Below are 12,551 nucleotides of genomic sequence, written 5' to 3'. Positions count from 1 at the left end.
ATTTTGCTTTTTTGCATTTCTTTTCTATGGGGATGGTCTTGATCCCTGTCTCCTGTACAATGTCACGAACCTCTGTCCATAGTTCATCAGGCACTCTGTCTATCAGGTCTAGTCCCTTAAATCTATTTCTCACTTCCACTGTATACTCATAAGGGATCTGATCTAGGTCATACCTGAATGGTCTAGTGGTTTTCCCTACATTCTTCAATTTAAGTCTGAATTTGGCAATAAGCAGTTCATGATCTGAGCCACAGTCTGCTCCTGGTCTTGTTTTTGACATCATTATCCCTACATAATTTGGCCTCAGGCCAAACTACAGGGAGGGAATACTGCCCCACCCATCAGCAGAAAATTGGATTAAAGATTTACTGAGCATGGCCCTGCCCACCAGAGCAAGACCCAGTTTTTCCCACAGCCAGTCCCTCCCATGTACCTCAGTTGGTAAAGAATCTGCCTGCAATGCAGGAGACCCAGGTTCAATCCCTGGGTTGGGAAGATCCCCCTGGAGAAGGAAATGGCAACCCACACCAGTATTCTTGCCTGGAGAAACCGATGGACAGAGGAGCCTAGTGGCCTACAGTTCATGGGATGGCAAAGAGTCAGACACAACTGAGTGACTAAATCACCACCACAGTCCCTCCCACTAGGAAGCTTCCACAGGCCTCTGATCCTCAGCCATCAGAAGGCAGACAGGATGAAAATTACAACCACAGAAAACTAACCAAACTGATCACATGGATCACAACCTTGTCTAACTCAATGAAACTATGAGCCATGCCGTGTAGGGCCACCCGAGATGGACAGGTCATGGTGGAGAGTTCTGACAAAATGTGGTCCACTGAAGAAGGGAGTGGCAAACCACTCTAGCATTAGTGCCTTGAGAACCCCATGAACAGTATGAAAAGACAAAAAGATAAAACACTGAAAGATGAACTCCCCAGGTTGGTGGGTGCCCACTATGCTACTGGAGAAGAGTGGAGAAATAGCTCCAGAAAGAATGAAGGGATGGAGCCAAAGCAGAAACAATACCCAGTTGTGGATGTGTCTGGTGGTCAAAGTAAAGTCTGATGCTATAAATAACAGTATTGCATTGGAACAGGGAATGTTAGGTCCATGAATCAAGGTAAATTGGAAGTGGTCAAACAGGAGACGGCAAGAGTGAACATCGAAATTTTAGGAATCAGTGAACTAAAATGGACTGGAATGGGCAAATTTAATTCAGATGACCATTGTATCTACTACTCTGGGCAAGAATCCCTTAGAAGAAATGGAGTAGTCCTCATAGTCAACAAAAGAGTCAGAAATGCAGTACTTGGGTGCAATCTCAAAAACAACAGAATGATCTCTGTTTCTGAGGCAAACCATTTAATATTACAGTAATCCAAGTCTATGCCACAACCACTGATGCCAAAGAAGCTGAAGTTGAATGGTTCTATGAAGACCTACAAGACCTTCTAGAACTAACATCAAAAGAAGATGTCCTTTTCATTACAAGGGACTGGAATGCAAAAGTAGGAAGTCAAGAGATACCTGGAGTAACAGGCAAGTTTGGTCTTGGAGTACAAAGTGAAGCAGGGCAAAGGCTAACAGAGTTTTGCCAAGAGAATGCACTGGTTATAGCAAACACCTTCTTCCAACAACACAAGAGAAGACTCTACACATGGACATCAATAGATGATCAACACTGAAATCAGATTGATTATATTCTTTGCAGTCGAAGATGGAGAAGCTCTAAACAGTCAGTGAAAACAAGACCGGGAGCTGACTGTGGCTCAGATAATGAACTCCGTATTGCCAAATTCAGACTTAAATTAAAGAAAGAAGACAAAACCAAAAGGCCATTAAAGTACAACCTAAATCAAATCCCTTACAATTATACAGTGGAAGTAACAAATAGATTCAAGGGATTAGATCTGATAGACAGAGTGCCTAAAGAACAATGGATGAAGATTCATGACATTATACAGGGGGTGGTGATCAAAACCATCCCCAAGAAAAAGAAATGCAAAAAGGCAAAATGACTGTCTGAGGAGGACTTACAAATAGCTGAGAAAAGAAGAGAAGCAAAAGGCAAAGGAGAAAGAAAAGATATATCCATCTGAATGCAGAGTTCCAAAGAATAGCAAGGAGAGATAAGAAAGCCTTCCTCAGAAATCAATGCAAAGAAATAGAGGAAAATAATAGAATGGGAAAGACTAGAGATCTCTTCAAGAAAATTAGAGATACCAAGGGAACATTTCATGCAACGATGGGCACAGTAAAGAACAGAAATAGTATGGACCTAACAGAGCAGAAGATATTAAGAAGAGCTGGCAAGAGTACACAGAAGAACTATACAAAAAAGATCTTCAGATCCAGATAACCAAGATGGTGTGATCACTCACCTAGAGCCAGATGTTCTGGAATGAGAAGTCAAGTGTGCCTTAGGAAGCATCACTATGAACAAAGCTAGTGGAGGTGATGGAATTCCAGTTGAGCTATTTCAAATCCTAAAAGATGATGTTCTGAAAGTGCTGCACTCAATATGCCAGCAAATCTGGAAAACTCAGCAGTAGTCACAGGACTGGAAAAGGTCGGTTTTCATTCCAATCCCAAAGAAGGGCAATGCCAAAGAATGTTCAAACTACCGCACAATTGCACTCATCTCACATGCTAGCAAAGTAATGCTCAAAATTCTCCAAGCCAGGGTTCAACAGTACGTAAACCATGAACTTCCAGATGTTTAAGCTGGATTTAAAACAGGTAGAGGAACCAGAGATCAAATTGCAAACATCTGTTGGGTCATAGAAAAAGCAAGAGAGTTCCAGAAAAACACCTACTTCTGCTTCATTGACTATACTAAAGCCTTTGACTGTGTGGATCACAACAGACTGTGGAAAATTCTTCAAGAGATGGGAATAATGGACCACCTTACCTGCCTCCTGAGAAATCTGTATGCAGATCAAGAAGCAATAGTTAGAAACCGACATGAAACAATGGACCAGTTCCAAATTGGGAAGGGAGAACATCAAGTCTATATATTGTCACCCTGCTAATTTAACTTATATGCAGAGTACATCATGCGAAATGCTGGGCTAGATGAAGCACAAGCTGGAATCAAGATTGCCAGGAGAAATATCAGTAACCTCAGATATGCAGATGACACCATCCTTATGGCAGAAAGTGAAGAGGAACTAAAGAGTCTCTTGATGACAGTGAAAGCAGAGAGTGAAAAAGTTGGCTTAAAACTCAACATTCACAAAATGAAGATCATGGCATCTGTTCCCATCACTTCATGGCAAATAGATTGAGAAACAATGAAAACAGTGAGAGACTTGATTTTCTTGAGCTCTAAGGTGATTGCAGCCATGAAATTAAAAGACACTTGCTCCTTGGAAGAAAAGCTATGACAAACTTGGACAGCATATTAAAAACCAGAGACATTACTTTGCCAACAAAGGTCCATATAGTCCAAGCTGTGGTTTTTCCAGTGGTCAAGTATGGATGTGAGAGTTGGACCATAAAGAAAGCTGAGCGCCGCAGAATTGATGCTTTTGAACTGTGGTGTTGGAGAAGACTCTTGAGAATCTTTTGGACTGCATGGAGATCAAACCAGTCAATCATGAAGGAAATCAATCCTGAATATTCATTAGAGGGACTGATGCTGAAACTGAAGCTCCAGTACTTTGGCCACCTGATGTGAAGAGCCGAATGATTAGAAAAGACCCTGCTGCTGGGAAAGACTGAAAGTAATAGAAGGGGATGACAGAGGATGCGATGATGGGTGGCATCACTGATTCAATGGACGTGAGTTTGAACAAACTCTGGGAGATGTTGAAGGACATGGAAGCCTGGTGTGCTGCAGTCCATGGGGTCACAAAGAGTTGGACATGACTGAGAAACTGAACAAGACAGTTAGACTCAACTCTAGGTAAAATTGTGAAAGACACTTGAAGCTATTGACCAGTGCACATTGTGGCTGATGCCCAAGGCTGGATTTGTCTCTTTCACAGATAATTGTACAGTATATATTATAATTAATGTATTTTTGGAAGCAGAACCTATGGTATAGCTTCTCTAGGCCACAAACTATGCTTCCAACTTTTACTCTTTTGTAGCAAATCCTATGTCCAGATCAACTCACAATACTTAGTCTTTCACTGTCTTGTGAACTCCCCCAGAGTGAAATATGTCCTTTATTTTTTGTGTGTGTGTCCTTTATTTATCTTTGAGCACTGCCTTGGTAAATGCTTATGGAACAAGAGACTTGATTTCTGTTTAATATATGTCAGTTTTAACTTTTCTTTCATACAGAATTAAGAACATGATACAATTAGAAGGACCTAGAGAAACTGTAGTCCAACAGTCTCATTTTATGTATGAGGAAATTAACCCAAAGAGAGATGAAATGACTTGTGGAAGGTCATACAGTGAGTTAATTACAGACCTGGATCTAGAACCCAGGTCTTCAGACACCTATCCTGAGGCTGTTTGGCTGCTCTAAGAGATTACATTTGAAAATGTGTAGATAATATCCAACATTTACTTACTATAGCCTGGATGTAATTAATAGCACTTTACATTTATTAACTCATACTTTTCTCTTGACAACCCTGCAAAATAGGTACAACTTTTTGTTTGTTTTGTTTTGTTTGTTTAACTACAATAGAGTGGTTATAAGCTACAAAGTTCCTACTATGAATCAAACAATTTGATTTTGTGTTACTTAAAGAGAAATCACTATTTCTTTTTTTAAAATTTATTTATTTTCAATTGGAGGATAGTTCCTTTACAATATTGTCTTGTTTTCTGCCATATACCAACATGAATCAGTCATAGGTATACACATGTCCCCTCCCTCTTGGACCTCCCTCCCACCTCTGCAGTGTTCATCACAGCACTGTTTACTATACCTAGGACATGGAAGCAACCTAGATGTCCATCGACAAATGAATGGATAAAGATGTTGTGGTACATATACACAAAGGAATATTACTCAGCTATAAAAACGCATTTGAGTCAGTTCTAATCAGGTGGATGAACCTAGAGCCCATTATGCAGAGTGAAGTAAGTCAGAAAGAGAAAGACAAATATTGTATATTAATGCATGTATGTGGAACCTAGAAAGATGGTACTGATGAATCTATTTGCAAAGCAGCAGTGGAAATGCAGACATAAAGAACACACTTATGGGGAGATCATTATTTCTTCAACTTCAAACCTTCAGCCTTGAAATATATTTTTATTAGGGCTAAGGAGGTATAATCTGAAGAACCTACTGCTAAAACCTTGAGGTCATACTGTCCAAAACCCCTCACTGCAGAGGTATAGTTGAGCTGAAATGGCTTGCTTAACATCACATGGCTGTTTAGTGACAGATTCAAGACCAGAACCCAAGCCTATTCATCCTCTCTGTGCTGCTCATTCCTCTCAACTACTACTGCATCCACTTGTTCTTTAAAGGAAGTGTCTGCATGAATGACCAGTTTAACGCCACCCAAGCTGCTGTGTAACCAGACCCCTGACCACAGGTTTTCTTCTCTCCAGGACAAGGTGTGAACAACCACATCTCAGGGCTCTGTACTGACCTCTGGGGGCTTGAGGAAACTGCCCTCTGCTTGAGTGTGGAGGCGCTGTCCTCTGATTACCATTCATGGGGAACCAAACCACTAAGTGTTCCCTGAGGTTCACAAGGAATAAAGGGTGCGAGGATTAAAGTGATGCGTGTGTGCTCAGTCGCATCACTCTTTGTGACCCTTTGGACTGTAGCCCACCAGGCTCTGCCGTCCCTGGGATTCTCCAGGCAAGAATACTGGAGTGGGTTGCCATTTCCTCCTCCAGGTGATCTTCCTACTGATGGATCCAACCTGCATCTCCTGCATCTCCTGCATTGCAGGAGGATTATTTACCAGGTGAGCCATCGGGGAAGCCCAGAGACAGCAATAGTTGGAAGCAAAATGTTTTGCCAAATGCCTTCCTAGAAAATTATTTTCCTGCTGCAGTCATATTTACTGTTACAAGGGCCTGTGAATTGTGACCTTGCTCAGCATTTGGCTTCTCCTGCCTGCCCTAAGGGCGTATCTGTGACCTGGCTAGAAGCTTTTCTGTGAGAAATCTGGGAGCTCCAGTCCCTGCCTCTCATCCACCCCAAACCAGGACACTGTGATTACCTTTGTGTGTTACCAGATAAGGGTGCAGAAAGAATTAGAGGGGGACCTGTCGTTCAGTTTAAATCCAACGTAATTGCTACAAGCTCATCTTTGAGGGCTTTACAGAGGAAATAAGCACCGTCAGGTTGCAAGGCTAATTTTCCTGTCCAGTCCTATAAAGGAACTATCCTCAATAAATCATCTTCCTAATGGAAATGATGGAATTATTCTTCCAGGAAGGGTGAACCTGGAGGAATGTACAAACATATGTCCCTCTCAAGGGCAATAGGAAGCAAACACAGAGCCATAGCTGTCTGGGAGGGTCTAAGGCTTTTGAGGGATTTGTTCCACGTCTCTCTCTCTGAGGTCATTCTTTTTTTTTTTTTAAGATAAAAAAATTCTCTGTATTTATTAAAAAGAACAAACAAAAGCAGTTCACCCATTTCTTGCCCCATTCCTTGCAACCACTAATCTGTTCTTTTTTAAACACAGACACACACAGACACACAGACACACACACACACACACACACACACACACACACACATATATACACCCATCTCTTGGATTCCACATTTAAGAGAGATTATATGGTATTTATCTTTTTTCTCTGACTTATCTCACTTAGCATAATGCTCTCGAAAATCATCCATGTTGTCACAAATGGCAAGATTTCATTATTTTTTATGACTTTTAATATTCCACTGTGTGTATGTATATATACACACCACATTTTATTCTTCCATTCATCCATGGATGGACACGCAAATTGTTTCCGTATCTTGGCTATTGTAAATAATGCTGCAATGAACATTGGGGTGCAGATATCTTTTTGAGTTAGTGTTTTTGTTTCCTTTGGATAAATACCCACAAATAGAATTGTTGGATCCTAGATCATATGGCTGGAGAAGGAAATGGCAACCCACTCCAGTATTCTTGCCTGGAGAATTCCAGGGACGGCAGAGCCTGGTGGGCTGCCGTCTATGGGGTCTCACAGAGTCAAACACGACTGAAGCGACTTAGCAGCAGCAGCAGTAGCAGATCATACGGCATTTCTATTTTTAAATTTTTGAGGAATCTCCACATTATTTTCCATAGTGACTGTTTCCTCCATTAACACACACACAAAATTTCCCTTTTCTCCATATGCTCACCAACACTTGTTATTTCTTGTCTTTTTGATAATAGACACTCTAATTGGTGTGAAGTGAGATTTCATTGTGATTTTGATTTGCAGTTTATGGTGGTTAATGATGTTGAGCACTTTTCCATATACCCATTGTTCATCTGTGTATATTCTTTAGAAAAAGATCTATTCAAATTCTCTCTCTGTTTTTAATCAGACTTCTCTTTCTTGCTGTCCAGTTGTGTGGATTCTTTATGTTAATATATTTTCAATACTAGCCCCTTCTCAGATATATGATTTAAAAATATTTTCTCCCATTCAGTAGGTTGCCTTTTTGTTCATGGTTTCCTCTGCTGTACAGAAGCTATTTGCTTTGATTGTAGTCCCACTTGTTTGATTTTGCTTTTGTCACTTTTGCTTTTGGTGTCAAATCCAAAAATATCATCACTAAGACTGATGTCAAGGAACTTGCCACTTATGTTTTCATCTAGAATTTTATGGTTCCAGATCTTATGTTCAAATTTTTAATTGACTTTGAGTTAGTATTTGTGTGTGGTGTAAGATAGTATTTTATGTGCAGTGTAAGCTTTTAAAATAAAGCATGTGGTACAAACATAAGAACAGACAAAGGAAAAAATGGGAACAACAATAAAAAGCCCAGTGTAGATAGATCCATGGATATATAGCAACATCATAAATTGGATGGAAGATGATAGATTGTTTGCTACAATGTGTCTGCAACATTTCAACGCTGGCTTATTTTTACACCAACTCTATCTGTAATATAGTAGGAGCTCCATTTCACATCATGGACAAAATTGAACTCAACATGGATTAAAGACCTAAATGTGAAATGTAGGACTAGAAATCAAATAGAACTTATTATGATTATTGATAACAAACCACAAGAGTACTTATAGTGCCTGTGAACTTCATTAATGGAAATTATAGATTTTTTTCTGGCATATAACATTGTTGCATATTTCTCATCATTACTTTGAAATTATGGTAGTTATTAGATCCATTGACAACTTTTCATTTAATGCTTTAATAAAGCAGTACACATATTACTATGTCACAAGTGGACAAATATTTTTATAACTGTATTTCAATAAATTGATTTCCTTTGCAATTCCAAATATTTTATTTTATGTTATAAGAGCAATATTCTGAGAAGTCCATAAACTTCATCAGACTGCCCAAGGGCTCTATCATCCAATAATAAGATTCAGAAATTCTGAGAAAAGAGGAATAATCTATGGGTGGAGGCAGAAGCCAGATTGCAATGAATTGTGAAGTAACTCCAACTGAGGATGTTAAAATAGCTAAGAAGACTGATTTTGGGCAGTCAAGGGAAAGAAGTGATAGATAAAAGGATTAACAGGATCAAGAAGAAAACCATGAAGAAAAGCATGAGTGCCTGTAAGTCGCCGTGAAGGATCTGTTGGACAGGTCAAGACTGAGAGGAGACAAAAGGGAGAGTGACTGAGGTAGTGAGGTCTCAGACAGAGTAGGATGGAATGAAAGGGGGAGCATAGTGGGGTAAATTAGCCTCAGAGTGGATGGAAAGGACAGGTTCACATGTACATACATTAGGAGAGAGAGGAAACAAGGACTTCCAATATCTGACATCCAAAAATTTTAGGGGAAGGGATCATTTACAAGCTTTGTGCTTAAGAGTACAAAGGTGTGGAGAAGGGAAGATTGTTGACTAGAGGTTAGAAAAATATTGCAGAGCAGATCCTGGGGCTCTCATGGTCTGCACCCGTTCAGTTGTAGCGGAGTCAACACATCCAAACTGAGAAGACAGACCTACAGCTTAAAGTAGTTGTGAGGGGAACTCAGGTGAAAGTTGTTCAGTTGTGTTGGACTCTTTGCGACCCCATGGACTATACTGGAGTGGGTAGCCTTTCCCCTCTCCAGTGGATCTTCCCGGCCCAGGAATCAAACCAGGATCTCCTGGACTGCAGGCAGATTCTTTACCAACTGAGCTATCAGGGAAGCCTGAGGGGAACTCAGGAGGGCCGTTAAAAACACACTGATCTGGAAACTTTTTTTTCCTGTGAAATGGAAATATTTGGCTTTAATGATTCATAACATTATTTTATGTGGGGCTTCCCAGGTGGCACAGTGGTAAAGAATTCACCCACCAATGCAGGAGATACAAGAGACACAGGTTGGATCCCTGAGTTGGGAAGATCCCCTGGAGGAGGGCATGGCAACCCACTTTCGTGTTCTTGCCTAGAAAATCCCGTGGACTGAGGAGCCTGGCAGTCCATGGGGTCACAAACTCATGTTTGAAAGCTTTTATTTTTAAAAATGTTCAGGATTTTATATCTGATGCCTTTCTTATTGAAATGAGCAGGAAATTTGGACTGTCTGGACTAGGAAACATGGACATGAACTAGGAAACATGACTGAAACCTGACAAACATTGTTTTTTCTTTAAGGCAACAGCATTAACATTAACACACAGCAAAATATTCTATATTTTGTATCTTATTTTACAGTTAAAACTACTATTCTTATTTGGAAATGCTCTTGTCTTTGGACTAAAAGTAATAAAATATAAAAACTTAGTAATATTTAGCAATTTTAGTTTTGATTTTGGAAAATAAATTTAGCAATAACATCAAAGAGTTAAAACCAATTTCTTGGTTAACATTCTGATGAAAAAAATTCTGTAAGAATCATAATCAAGCTTTTTGTTCTGTTCTATATGCTTCCTTACAGAGAATATTGAACACGTTAAAATCTTTTGCTTAACATATTAATTTTGTTATTTGTGGTTTAGCTATTTGAAAAGCACCTTAAAAATGTAAAAATTAATTCAAATGGGAAAAATAAGAATTCATCAAACTGGAGCCAACCATCTGTATTAATTAATGTGCATGCATGTAAGTCGCTTCAGTTGTGTCCAACTCTTTGTGACCATATGGACTGTAGCCCACCAGGCTCCTCCATCCATGGGATTCTCCAGGCAAGAGCACTGGAGTGGGTTGCCATGTCCTCCTCCAGGGGAATCTTCCTGACTCAGGGATCGAACTCACATCTCTTAAGTCTTCTGCACTGGCAGGTGGATTCTTCACCACTAGCGCCACCTGGGAAGCCCGTTAATTAATGTAAGCTTTTGTAAAAAAGAAAATGAAGACTTAAAAAACCCCGTTGGAGACCTTCACTGCATACGAGTCCCTTCAAAATGGTCGCCTTGGAAATGCAGACACCTTTTCTAATAATGTTATCCTTACATTATTTATAGAACATGTCTTTCAGAATTTCCTCTGAATGCTGTTGCACTTTTTGTTGTTGTTGGTAATTATATTAGTCACGTTGACACATAAAATTAATCATCATAATGATGTTTCCAGTAAGGGAAAAATCTTTCTTTTTGGGGAGGTAAGTTTAATTGAGAAATAGCAAAGTTCTTTAAGAAATGGGTCTGGTGAAATAGCAAACAAACTATTGTGGTCAAAGACAGAAAGCATGACCACAGTGTAATGAGATGAATTTTCTCATGATGGAAAGAAAAAAACTCTCCAGAAATGCTTCTGAGGGTGACATCAGTCATGCATGTGAGATAAATTAGAAAGGCAGGTAGGATTCAAATTACAGAGGCTGGCATTGCAAAGCTGCTTGAAAGTAATTTTAAATTCAATAGGGGATCCATTACAGGTTTTTGAGCAGTAGGATGAGATCTAGGACTTTGTGATTTTCTTCAGTTGTACTGATATAATAACCTTTTCAGAAAAAGGAAATGATTTGACATTATTGGTGGACTGATATTCTATTCTTCTAGCCTCTAAAAAATAATTTTCCTTGATGGAGGGCATGGTAGTGGGAGAGGGCAAAGGGGGAAAGATTAATTGTTGATAATCACTGTGATACTAGATCATTAATTAATTAAATAAATTGAATCACTGAGTAGATCATTATCATTTTTTTAAACATTCTTTTAAAATGATATAATAAGCATCTATTATGAGGTCACATAATATATCTTATTTGTCTCCTCTGCACCTTCTATAATGCCAAAAATTTAGAAATAATATTTCATCAAGGCATAGCTGATGAGTGGTCATTTACTCTTAAATGTCAGGTGGTGCAGTAGTAAAGAATCCACCTGCTTATTCAGGAGATGCAAGAGATGCGGGTTTGATCCCCATGTCAGGAAGACTCCCTGGAGAAAGGAATGGCAATCTACTCAAGTAGTCTTCCCTGGAAGATTCCATAGGTACCTGGAAGGCTACAGTCCACGGAGTAGCAAAGAGTCAGACATGACTGAGCACACATACAAACCTCTTTTTCTATTTGAGGGTATCAACATTCACTTGGTCTACTTAGAAACTTCTGAGTTATTCTAGACACTTTCCTACGACATTTACATTAAATAGACAACCAAGTCCTATTTTGCCACAACATCACTGCCTTGTTTTAGGTTCCCATGTGCTGTCTATACACCTCAGTGGTCTTATTTATCTTTTAAAATACAGTGTCACTCCCTTCAATAAATTTATTTGTTCATTCATTTAATCCTGCAAATAATAACCAGGCAGTATATTAGGCTCTGGGTCTATTATAGCAAACAAAGTAGACACTATACCTGATTTCATGGATGTGTAATTTAGTGGGAAGTTGGGTGTAAACCTATCTATGGTTATGAATTGTAATCAGTGCTATAAAGAAAAAGAACAGCAAGGTTAGAGAGAAAATGACAGAGAGAATGGTGCTGGAGCCAAATTATTCTTTCTAAAGATCAAATCTGATCATATCTAAAATCTTACCTTCAGTTGTCTGCAGGATTAAATCCAGACTCTTTCGAGTGGCTCACAAGGGACATATGTTTGTACCTTAATGTCTAGCATAATGCTAAACTCACAGAGGTCAATGATATTAGTGGAAAGAATGAATATTAATCTTAAAAATGGTTTTAAGACAATCTTCAATTTACATACATTAACAAAATTTGTTCATTTTGAAACAGATTGCCAAATACTTCATTAAAAAGGAAAAAAATGTGCTTCCATCAATTTTCAAGCCCAGATTACATCAGAACATTTTTTTTTTTGTCCTTGAAAACACTACTAGAATTTTAACTGAAATATCAGAAATGTGCTATTACTATAATGTGTAAAACATTGCTTTTTTGTGTGTCAGGAGAAGCCTGTAGTAAGGGTAGTGAAAAACAGATTGACATTTGGTCATTATTTCTTATCAAGGGTGTTTTACTTGTAATGCTATTTGACAGCTATATTCTAGGTCTGACAGCATTGAACCAGCGTAATTCCCACTGAACTGCT

General features: G+C 39.0%; 1 non-coding gene across 1 annotated transcript; it reads left to right on the top strand.

Annotated features, from left to right (window-relative positions):
• The first annotated feature begins 423 nt into the window (after nt 1–423).
• TRNAC-GCA (transfer RNA cysteine (anticodon GCA)) lies at nt 424–495 on the top strand. The gene has a single exon. It is a non-coding gene; the product is annotated as a tRNA-Cys (tRNA).
• The last annotated feature ends 12,056 nt before the right edge of the window (nt 496–12,551 follow it).

This window comes from Giraffa tippelskirchi, chromosome 5, assembly GCF_054371585.1.
Source record: "Giraffa tippelskirchi isolate mGirTip1 chromosome 5, T2T-mGirTip1v1.2.pri, whole genome shotgun sequence".
Lineage (NCBI taxonomy): Eukaryota > Metazoa > Chordata > Mammalia > Artiodactyla > Giraffidae > Giraffa > Giraffa tippelskirchi.
This window is presented reverse-complemented; position numbering and strand designations above follow the sequence as displayed.